We start from the raw sequence: 11,177 nt of genomic DNA, 5'->3' as shown, positions 1-11,177 counted from the left end.
GTGTTCATCCAGCTCTGCACCTTGTTGTCTTGGATTCTCCAGCATCTGCAGTTCCTACTATCTCTGGTTCAATTTTAACCCCACCATTATAACACATTGTTGCATTGCAGGCTCAGTGTCAGACCTCCGTATCTCAGTGGGAGGTAGTCCCACTTTCAAAAGCAGTTGGCTATTCTCATTAACTGGCAGCTCCAGCAGTCCCAGGACTCAGGAGCGGATGTTGCTGAGACAGAAAGCTGGCAATGGAAAAATATTGGCAACTGGGCACAGGTAAGGCCTGGGCTGGGCTTTTAGGGCAGCAAAGGATCAGAAAACCGAGAGAGGGAGGAAGAGAGTGTGAGGGGCTGGGTTTGGCAGGTAGGAAGGAAGAAAGAAAGGGGCTGTGAAATCATGGAAGAGTATCCCTGAAACACACAGAGCACCTTCCAGTTTTGTTGATTCTTCGTTTCCTCCTTTTCAAAGAAACCCTTTATAAAAAGGGTTTTAGACTCCAACCTGCCTGCCGCAGCCAATCATCTTAGGGCAGAGGAGGCAAACTGAAGCCCTTAATTTTTAATTAACTGGGAAGTTAATAGCTGCAATAGCCAAAATGTGCCTCTATGGCGGACTTACTTTGACATACATCATGAGGGACAGGTTGCCAATCAGTAGGAAGGAAATGGGTTGTTATCTAGTTCCTCCTGAAACAAGTTAGACAATTCTGACCAGAATATTATGAATGAATTTGCCCAGGTGTTCCACAATATCGAAGCAGTCAAATCAATATGAACACAAATGAATACCAATGCAAAACAGTTCCAACTTTATTAGGACCAAAATTACAATAACCATTAATACTAAACATACTATCCCTAATCCTATTTGGCCCCTTAAGGTTACAATACTTACCGAGTCTCTTGTAGATTTACACAGTCACTCTCTGTGGCTCTGTCTTTCGATCTGTGAAGCTGTTGTCTTCCTTTGAATGGTCCTTGGCATCTGCCTCTTGCCATGCTAGTCTCCTCGGAAGGCTTCAGGTGATTCAAGAGATTCCGAGAGAGAAGTCTGCAGGTGAACCCTGTTTTTATACCTTTTAGATGATTTTCTAGAACTTTCTATAGTTTTGGCCAATCAGGGAGACACACTCAATAATTTGAAATCGAGTCAATCATTTTGCTACTGTTTGTTTGTGTAGCAGGACCGGGTGTCTTTCTGTCTGGGCCCTCCTTTGTTTAATGGATAAGTTGTTGGCAGTGTCTGTCCAGGATAACTGCTGCCTTTTACATTATGCTAATGTCATTAACACCTGGCTGCTGTGTTTGCACTGTGTCTGGTGTGTGGGTTTTGTGATTACAGGGTTTTACTTGGCCAATGTACCCAATATCCCTGGCTGTTTGGCTAAGTTAGCAATCTATCTGTGTTTTAGCAGCCAAGAGGCTGCTACAGTATTGACCTGACTATTTGGCTCACTGAAAATACACTTAGCAGGGGGCCTTAAGATCAAGCTCAATATGTTCAGTAGATTGTGACTTCTTTCAAAGTGCAAGCTTTCAAGTGAACGATTAATATTGTAAAAGCAGAATCATTTTCAGGTAATATGAATAAATTAACTATAGGATAAAGTGTTATTCTGTATTAAACAACTCTGCAAATGTGGTATAAGGTAAGATCTAGAGCTAATTGTTTAGCTCTCCTCATGTCTTTCATCAAATGCTTGAATAAATCTCAAACATTTGGTTGGCCTTTTCAAACCATCAGCAGATGTTGGGGTTTCAGAATTCTTCTTTAATGGGTTCTGTCTTGCAGTGTTTGTTTACACTGTTGTTCCATTTAATGATTTGGTTGCGTCTCAAACCATTAATGGATTCCTCTCTGCAAAGTTTGTTGACACAGATGTGCAAGTTAATGTGAGTTTATTTATTTTCACAGATGTCTGAGCTTTTCAATGAATTTCAGATGTTATTATGGGGTTCAAAATTTCTGTTTACAGACAATAGTTGATGAGTGCATTGCAGATTTGAGGGAAGTGAAGGGTAAAGGAGGGTGAAAGTGGTAAGAGGGTAAAGAAGGTAATGGAGTAAAGACATAAGGCATTGAAGAATGGGGGGTGAAGAAGAAGTGGACACAATGGGATTAGAGTTGTAAAGGGAGAGTGAGGGGAAAAGACGATGGCTAATGAGTATAGAGAGGTAGTATAATTGGGTGAAGTGTCTTTACAATGCTGAATAAGATAAAGGATCTGGAAAGGGCTAAGAGGGTGGGCAGGTGGCTTTACAATGTTCTACAGAGTGTGGCTGATGTCTCAGTGAGCAGAAGTAGGTCTTCGAAACAAGGTGTCAAAGCATCAACCTGAGTCTATCTTCACACTGGGCCTCAGGCATCAGTATCCAGTCTAGGCCAGCCGTGTTCCAGATGGAGATCCCACAGATGGACATTGCATTACTGTCTCTGATCTGGCAATCACAGGAAAATTCCTAATTCCTGCTTCCTGCCTCCATTCGGATGCCATCTTCAGATGCTTCATCAATGATCTTGCTTCCATCATAAGGTCAGAGGGGTTTAAACACAATGTTGGGAAGATTAAATTTGAGCATTAGAGAATTGAGATCTACTTTAGGTCAGTAAGGACCAGAGTAGATAAAGTTTTGACACTTGGTATAAGATTAATTACTGGCAGCTTTTTTTTTAATGCACACCCTCCACGTCCTCAATTTTCTTAATCTCTAATTTTCTTAAATGATATATTTTGCTAAAATTATTAATTCTCCTGAGTCTTTTCATCTTCTTCCTCCATTTTTCCATTTAGGCCCAAGGTTGGGAATTTCTCTCCCTATCCCCCATTGCGTCACTATTGCTCTCTTTTCCTTTTAAGAGCTCTTTCCAATCCAACTCTTTATGAAACCTTTGTCCACTCTTCCCAATACATCCCTCCCTGATTCTTCTTCCTACACCTCCACTGAGCAGCACAGGATGTATCTCTAAAGTAAACAAAGTTTATTGATACTCTTTTTATGTTCTTAGATAAGAGTGAATTTTATAGATAGCACAACGATTTATCTGAGAGAACACTGGCATCAAATCAACAATGTGGGAAATTGTCCAGGTTTGTTTCATCCACAAAATGTAGGACAATCCCAAACTGGACACCACTGAGGCAAAAGCAGTCCACTGGATTGGAAGCCCATCCACCACTATTAACATTCACACCCTTCAGCAACAACATGATGGCAGCAGTGTGAAGAGGTTGCACTGCAGTAACTCACCAAGCCTCCTTCATTAGCACTTTTCAAATCCACGACCTTGACCACCTAAGACAAGGACAGCATTTACATGAGAACACCACCACCTGCAAGTTCCTTCCCAAGCTGCACACCATCCTAACTTGGAAGTACATCACCATTCCTTTAGTATCTCTCAGTCAAAATCCTGAAACTCCCTTCCAAACAGCATTGTGGGTGTCTCTGAACCTCAAGGGCTGCAGTGGTTCAAGAACACAACTCACCAACCTTTTCTCAAGGGCCATTAGATTTCAGTAATTAATACTGGCTCAGCCAGCAAAGCCCATATCCTCTGAATGAATAAAAACAAGAAGCACAACTGCCATTGTGTGACTTATGCTCAGTCTGCATTCTGTTCAAGTCTCCAGTTCTTTCTCAGAACCTTAATCAAGCAGAATCAACTAGCCTTGTCTAATATTTAAAATCCACTTGATAAACAATCTGCGTTATCCCATCATCCAGAACAAATGTTGGTCTTCTATTATTTCAGCAATTCTTGAGAATCGTCCTGTTGACTGCAAGACAAAATGTTTCAATAAAATGCGTCTTATATTGGAAATAATAAGTATATTCAGACTGAAAGATACAAAGGTGCTTTCAGTGACAAAGTGCTAAAAATATCCAGTTACCATTGAGTTGACATTGCTCAATATTCAGATTTGCTGTTACTTTAATTACTACTTGATATTGAGGGGGATGTTGATTCAATTAACTTCACCATTCTCAGAACAAAAATCAGCTCGTTGATCCATGCACAATGCTGACATTAAACAATAGAAAGCAGTGACTAAAAGATTGATGCAAGCACTGTGGTTCAGTGAAGCTGCATTGCAAATTTCAAAAAAGAAAGAATTTATTAAATTAAAATATTCATTTCAGGAAGAATAATTATATTTACTACAAGAAGAGTCTGTTGAACCATTTATTGACTTATACTGAGGAAAACAAAACCATATTGCTGATTTCATGGGTAGCACGATGTGCTCCAAGAAGCAGTGAAGCAGGAATCAGAAACGGTTTTTAATGAACAAAACCAAAGTTGCTGGAAAAGCCCAGCAGGCCTGGCAACATCTGTGAAAGAAAAAACAGAGTCAACATTTAGGGTCTGGTGACCCTTCCTCAGAACCGGACCTGAAATGTTAACTCTGTTTTCTCCTTCACAGATGCTGCCCAGACCTGCTGAGCTTTTCCAGCAACTTTGTTTTTGTTCCTGATTTACAGCATCCGCAGTTCTTTTGGTTTTTATTTGGGTTTTTAATGAGGTGGGAGGTGGGTTTCCAATCCCCACTATATTCCCATCATCATTGGAATAAAGTGTAAAACAGGAAGACCCATGTGCAACCTTCCTGTGCTGCCACTAATGGAGGCAATTGTCACTTGACAACTATTCAAGACTACAGTTTCCAACAAGTATATGGAGACCAATTGGTGATTTTAGTGCCTCTGGCAGTCTATCTCACTAACCCTCTCTCCCTGCCCTCCCCACATTCCCACTCTGTGTGTGTCTCTGACAGTCTATCTCACTGACTTCCTCTACTCACATTCCCACACCATGTGTGTCTCTGACAATCCATCTCATGATGTTTTCTCATTGTTTGAGCAGGAGCAAGAAAATTTAAGGGGAATGCTGCCACACTCCATAGCAAAGTTCTAACAATACAAGCTGACCAGTGTCCCTGACCATAGTGTAAAGCAGCCACCAATATTCCAATATTCCCAAGACATGGATCCAGACCATTACACATAGCGACAGAGTGACATCACAAACTATAAGGTTAATAATGATAATGCTCAACCTGAACACTCTAAAACAAAAATTCACAACTTCAGTGTGAATGGGAAAATGAATTTCTGTTCACAACTATCAAAAGATAAGAGTGCTTGCTTTACATGTCATTAAAGTATATTGGTAGGTAAAAAGGAGACTTTGGAATGACACCACAAAATAACGTGAGATAAATTCAAGAATAGTTGGACATTTTAAACAGCATGTTTCTGACAAAGGACATTGATGAGTTTAAAGCCTTTTTTTAAAATTCAAAAGTAATTTTTGTTGTAAAACCAGCAGCAAAGATAAGAGCTGGACTGACGCATTTTCTGGCAAAACGTAAGAAATCTTTCACAGATGGCGAAGTACAAAAGAAGCGATGACTGTGGGCGCTGACTCTTTATTCAAAGACTCCAAGAACAAAAAATCTAGAGCATGTTACTTGGTGTTTCCACAGCAGCAAGACGAGTGGAATCTTTGTTAAAATAAACATCCGTCAGCAACTACAACCTGAAGGACAATGAATATTTCTCACTGCAATTCGAAGAATCCATCAATATGACTGACAAGTCCAGCTGATTGTTTTTGTGGGCATTGTTTCTAAGGCCACAATAACTAAAGAGGACATTCTCATCCCTTTGTCCCTAAAGAGAGAGCAAAAGGTGAGGGTATCTACAATATTTCAAAAGGTACATGCTTGAGAAAAACATTCCACTCAAAAAATTGGTTTCCACTGTAACCAGCTGTGCTGAGCACAAATGTGTGCTTCATTTCATTTTTCAGAAACCACCCTGCTTTCCCCTCTTTTGTCAGTTACCGCTACATAATCCATTAGCAAACATCAGTGAATAAAATTATGAAGTCGTCTCATGTGACGAACTTGTTAAGATCGAAGGCTTGATTTGAGCAAATACCATCCAACACCGCTTGTTTAAAGCCTTATTCAATACACTCAATGCTGCCTGTGGTGAACGAATCCTCCATGCTAGTGTGAGTTGGTTAAGTCAAGGGAAGGTCCTGCAAAGATTTTTAGATCTAACTCTGAAATCGTCACTTTCTTCAATCAAGGATAAGAATGATGTATGCAGTGAGCTGTCAGATAATGTGTGATTGTTCGACTTCTGGTTCCTTACGGACATATTGTCAAAACTGAATGAGCTGAAATGTGAACTGCAAGGAAAGGACAGAGACTTGGCACAAATACTGTGCATGTATTTAAATTGAAACTCGGTCTGTGGTCCTCCCAATTAAAAGAAAATAAACTGCTGCAATACTTCCCAAGGCTGGAGAAAATGCCAGAAAAAAATTCAAGAGAAAGAAAAATGTTTCTGCCCAGAAAACCTCTGATCATACCTGAGGAAGTTAGCAGAGAAATTGAACAGCCGATATCAGGGATTACATAATGGAACAAATCGTCATGTTTGCCTCAAACTCATTCCCTCAAGTAGACATTGGTGGGTTGGCTACCAAATTGCATCAGGTGTTTGATTTACAAAGCAGTGGAGTTATTATGGAGATAATTACTAGGCAAAGTGATATTGAACTGAAAGTCAGATCAAAGGACAGTAATTTTGGGAGACATGTAAACAGAAAAAAATTCCCGCTGATGTTGTCCTGTGCTTTTAAAGTGAAAGCTTCCTTTGGCTCCACATACCTCTGTGACACAGCATTCTCCCAAATAGTCATAGAGTCATACAGCACGGAGATAGACTCTTCAACCCAACTCGTCCATGCCGACCAGGTATCCTAAGCCGAACTAGGTCCGTTTGTCTGCCCTTGGCCAATATCCATCAAAACCTTTCCCACCCATGTACCTATAAAAATGCTGAATAAATGTTGTAATTGTACCCACCTCTCCCACTTCTTCAGGCAGCTCATTCCATATACACACCACACTCAGTGTGAAAAAAAATGCCCCTCCGGTCCTTTTTAATGCTTTCCCCTCTCACTTTAAACCTATAGCCTCTAGTTTTAGACTCTCCTACCCTGGGAAAAAGGCTTGGCTATTCATCTTTTCTATGACCCTCATGATTTTATAAACCACTACAAGGTCGCCCCTCAGCCTTCTACGCACCAGCCTATCCAGCCTCTCCCTACAGCTCAAACCCTCCAGTCTCAGCAAAATCTTTTTCATTTTTATCTGCATCCTTTCCAATTTAGCAACATTCTTCATAGAGCAGGGTGACGAGAAGTGAACACAATATTCAAAAATCGACCTAACCAATGTCTTGTGCAGCTGAATCATCATGTCCCAATTCCTATACTCAGTGCTCTGACTGATGATAATCAAGACCAAATATCACACCCATCTCACAGATAGCCCCATTTGATGGAGAGTATGCAGTTGGCATCTCAAACTACAGCCCAGGCTTCAAGGCATTGGCTGATCATTTGCAGTCACAAGAGTTCCACTGAGATTTGGTGAGTAGAGGACAAAATTAATAATCATGTATACATGGGTATAAACTGCATTTTCCATATTTTCTTCAGTGTAGATCCTGGAAAATTGCAAACATTGCAGCCTTATTTATTTCATCAGGAAGGCTAATGAAATGTTTTCCTTTATTTCAAGGAGGTTGGAGATTAAGGCCTTTCTGCATCTGCTAGTGAAACCACGTCTGGAATATTTTGAGCAGTTTTGGTCCCCCTACTTAAAGAAAGATATCATTTCATTGGAAGCAGTTCAGGGAAGGTTCACTAGGATGTTACCTAGTATGAAGGGATTGTCTTATGAGCAAAGTCTAAACAGGTTGGGACTCTACTCACTGGAGTATAGAAGAATGAGAGGTGATCTCATTGAAACATTTTGGATTCTTAAAGGGCTTGACAGGGTAAATACTGAGAGGATGTTTCTCTTCATCGGAGAATCTAGGACCAGAGGGCATCATCTCAGAGTAAAGATGAGGAGGAATTTCTTCTTTCAGAGAGTTGTGAGTCTTTGGAACTTCTTGCCATAGGGAGCTATGGGGATAGAGTCCTCATGTATGTTTAAGGCTGACATACTTAGATTTTTGATCAGTAGCGAAATAAAGGCTTACAGGAAAACATAAGAAAGTGGACGTAAGGAATGCCGGATCAGCCATGATCCTATTGAATGGTGGAACAGACTCAAGGAGTTGAATGGCCTACTTCAGTTCCAGTTCCTTTTGGTCTCATGGTCTGAGCCAAAAATGAGGTGTTGTCACTCCAGCTTGTGTTGAGCTTCATTGGAACACTGTAACAGACCAAAGGCAGAAGTGTCAGCATAGGATCAAGATAGTTCATTGAAACAGCAAGCAAATGGAAGGACAGGGTCATTCCTACAGATAGAGGGGAAGTATTCCACAAAGTGGTCACCCAGTCGGCATTTGGATAGAAATAGTGTACAGGGAAAAGGAGATAGGCAGGAATAGAATGTTCAGGATGGGCCAAATGGCCTCCTTCTGCACCATTAACAATCTTGTAGTTTCACCAATGTAAAGGAGATCATCTTGTGAATAGACTAGACTAGATTGAAGGACGTACAAGTAAAGGACTGTGTCACCTGGAAGATGTGTTTGGGATTTTGGAGAGTGAGGAGGGAGGAGGTGTATGGACAGGTGTCAATCTCCAGAGCTTACAGGCTCCCTCTAGCCCATGACACAATCAGCAACTCCACTAAGGCACGGCGAGGGAGAAGATGAAAAAACACATATTGAGATAATTTTGATGGCACAGGTGACAATGCATTATATATTGTAAACAGTTTTGACCTTTCATTCAGCTTTTAGTCTGTTGGTTTAATCCCAGATGTAACTATTCCTGTGACTTTCTGTCTCCACAGGATGTACTGTGGATTGATGTCAATATTGTGAGCCTGCTGCAACATGTGATAGCAACAGGAGCAAGGCCAATACAGGGCAATGGTGCTCCTTGCTACAACATCCCTATTCTTTCCTGGCCTCTATGTCCAAAAGGTTTGGTGTGAATGAGGTGATCAGTGATGTTTGGGACAGGGACGTGTACAGCATACAGGGGCCAATACATTGGGGTGGCCAGCTCCCTCCCTCATACATCGAGCCACTTTTCCTGTCCTCTCTGAGGGTGGTCACAGCCATTTTCATCCCATTGCGTGCTTTCGATTTCCAGCACTACGGATGGTGACAGTGAATGCGCCTCGGCCAATGGCTTCCAGGCTTATAGCTGCGTCAGTGAGCCCCCAAACATCCAACTCCATTTCCTGTAAACCCCAAAGTCTTTGCAACTCTCCAGATCCCCACTACATGAGCCTGCACCTGTCCCATCTTCTTGAGCAACTCAGCTGGAGAGCCCTGGATGAGAAATGTCCAAACCCTGACTAGTGGTTAGAAATCTCCCCAACCGCGTCATCCCTACCCTCTGGACTGGCTGCTGTGGAGTTACAGGTCTGACTGTGATCCACACCCTGGAGTGTAGAGGCAGAGACCCCTGTGTGACAACAGCCTGAGTAGTTACCAGACCATTACCAATCCCCTAGCCCACTAGGGAAGTCTGCAAGAACTTCAGTGATGGCTACCCCATGAGACTTTGAGCCAATGCTGCCTGCTTTCTGCACATGCCATGCATTTGCCACATAAAACAGTTGTCACATGTATACATGTCAGAGTGATATAGAAAACCACATAGAGCAAGATGCACATCCCAAAAGACTGCGGACTGTTGACCAGAGTCACATGGTACCAGTGTGTGTGACTGCACTACTTGACAATGCAAGACAAGGCAAAGCAGGGCATGGACACTGCGAGGGTGCAGGTTGGCACTGAATGAGTGAGAACTGAGAGAGTGAGTAAGCAGGCCTGAGATGCAACCTGGTCCAATTTGTGAGGGGCTTGGTGAGACCACACCTAGTGTCTCCTTTTCTGAGGAAGGACGTTCTGGATATGGAGAGAGCGCAACAAAGGTTCACCAGATTGATTCCTGGGATGGCAGGACTGGCGCATGAAGAGAAACCAGATCAGTTCAGATTCTATATTCAGTAGAGTTTAGAAGAATGAGGGGGGGATCCCATAGAAACCTATAACAGGACTAGAACAGCAAATGCAGGAAGGGTATTCCTGATGAGTGGGGAGTCCTGAACCAGGGCTCAAAGTTTAAGGATGAGTGGGAGGCCATTTAGGATTAAGATGAAAAGGAATTTCTTCATCCAGAGAGTGATAAGCTGTGCAATTCTCTGCAAGAGAAAACAGTTGAAGACTAAACACTGAATGTTTTCAGGAAGGAATTAGATATAACTCTTAGGGCTAAAGGGATCAAAGGGTATGTGGAGAAAAGTAGGAACATGGGACTAAGCTGGATGATCAGCCACAATCATTGAATAATGCAGCAAGCTTGAAGGGCTGAATGGCCTACTCCAATTCCTGTTTTTTAAGGCTCTATATTTCTCAATGGAGCTGGATGCCTGCCCCTGGGCACAAACTGTCCCTGCTGCAGCCTTTCAATTCCAGCTGCCCAATTCTGTATTCTATTTGCACCTCACCCACCCCCTCCAACTTAAATGTCCCTGGTAATTATGTTTCTGATGCCATGTCATCCTTGCTTGATTATTTGTTTACCATTCTTAAAAGGCTTTCACTTTGCAGTAATATCAGTGCCACTGCTCTGTGTTGCTGTAAGCGGGGTGTTTGGTGGGGATATTCCCTTGCTTTGCGAGCAAAATGGAAGAATCCTACCTTTCTGCAGTTAAATTATTTCCACCTTAGTCACAGCTTCATTGAGTGATAACCACTATTCGCAATCATAGGAAATAATTCTGATTTTCTTCACAGCTTTGTTGAATGAATCTCGCTTCCTGTGACTTTAATAAATGATACTTAGAATTCTACAACATGACACTTGCTCTTTGTGGTTCTAAGTGATGAAGCTCACTACTTTAATGGATTTTTTTGGGTCATTCCTGCTATTTGTGGCTCTAATCATGATCCATTTGGTTCACGGTTTTATTTATCCTGGGTGATTCCCACTACCTCCACTTTAACTAAATGTACCTCACCTTTAATGTGATTTTAACTTTCTCCTTACAGACATATTTAAATATCAGGTGGGGAAAACACACCGACACTTCATTGGAGATAACAAGGTGTAGAGCTGGATGAACACAGCAGGCCAAGCAGCATCATAGGAGCAGGAAGGCTGATGTTTCGGGCCTAGACCCTGAT

This window comes from Rhincodon typus, chromosome 1, assembly GCF_021869965.1.
Source record: "Rhincodon typus isolate 14 chromosome 1, sRhiTyp1.1, whole genome shotgun sequence".
NCBI lineage: Eukaryota > Metazoa > Chordata > Chondrichthyes > Orectolobiformes > Rhincodontidae > Rhincodon > Rhincodon typus.
Note: the sequence above shows the minus strand (reverse complement) of the source record.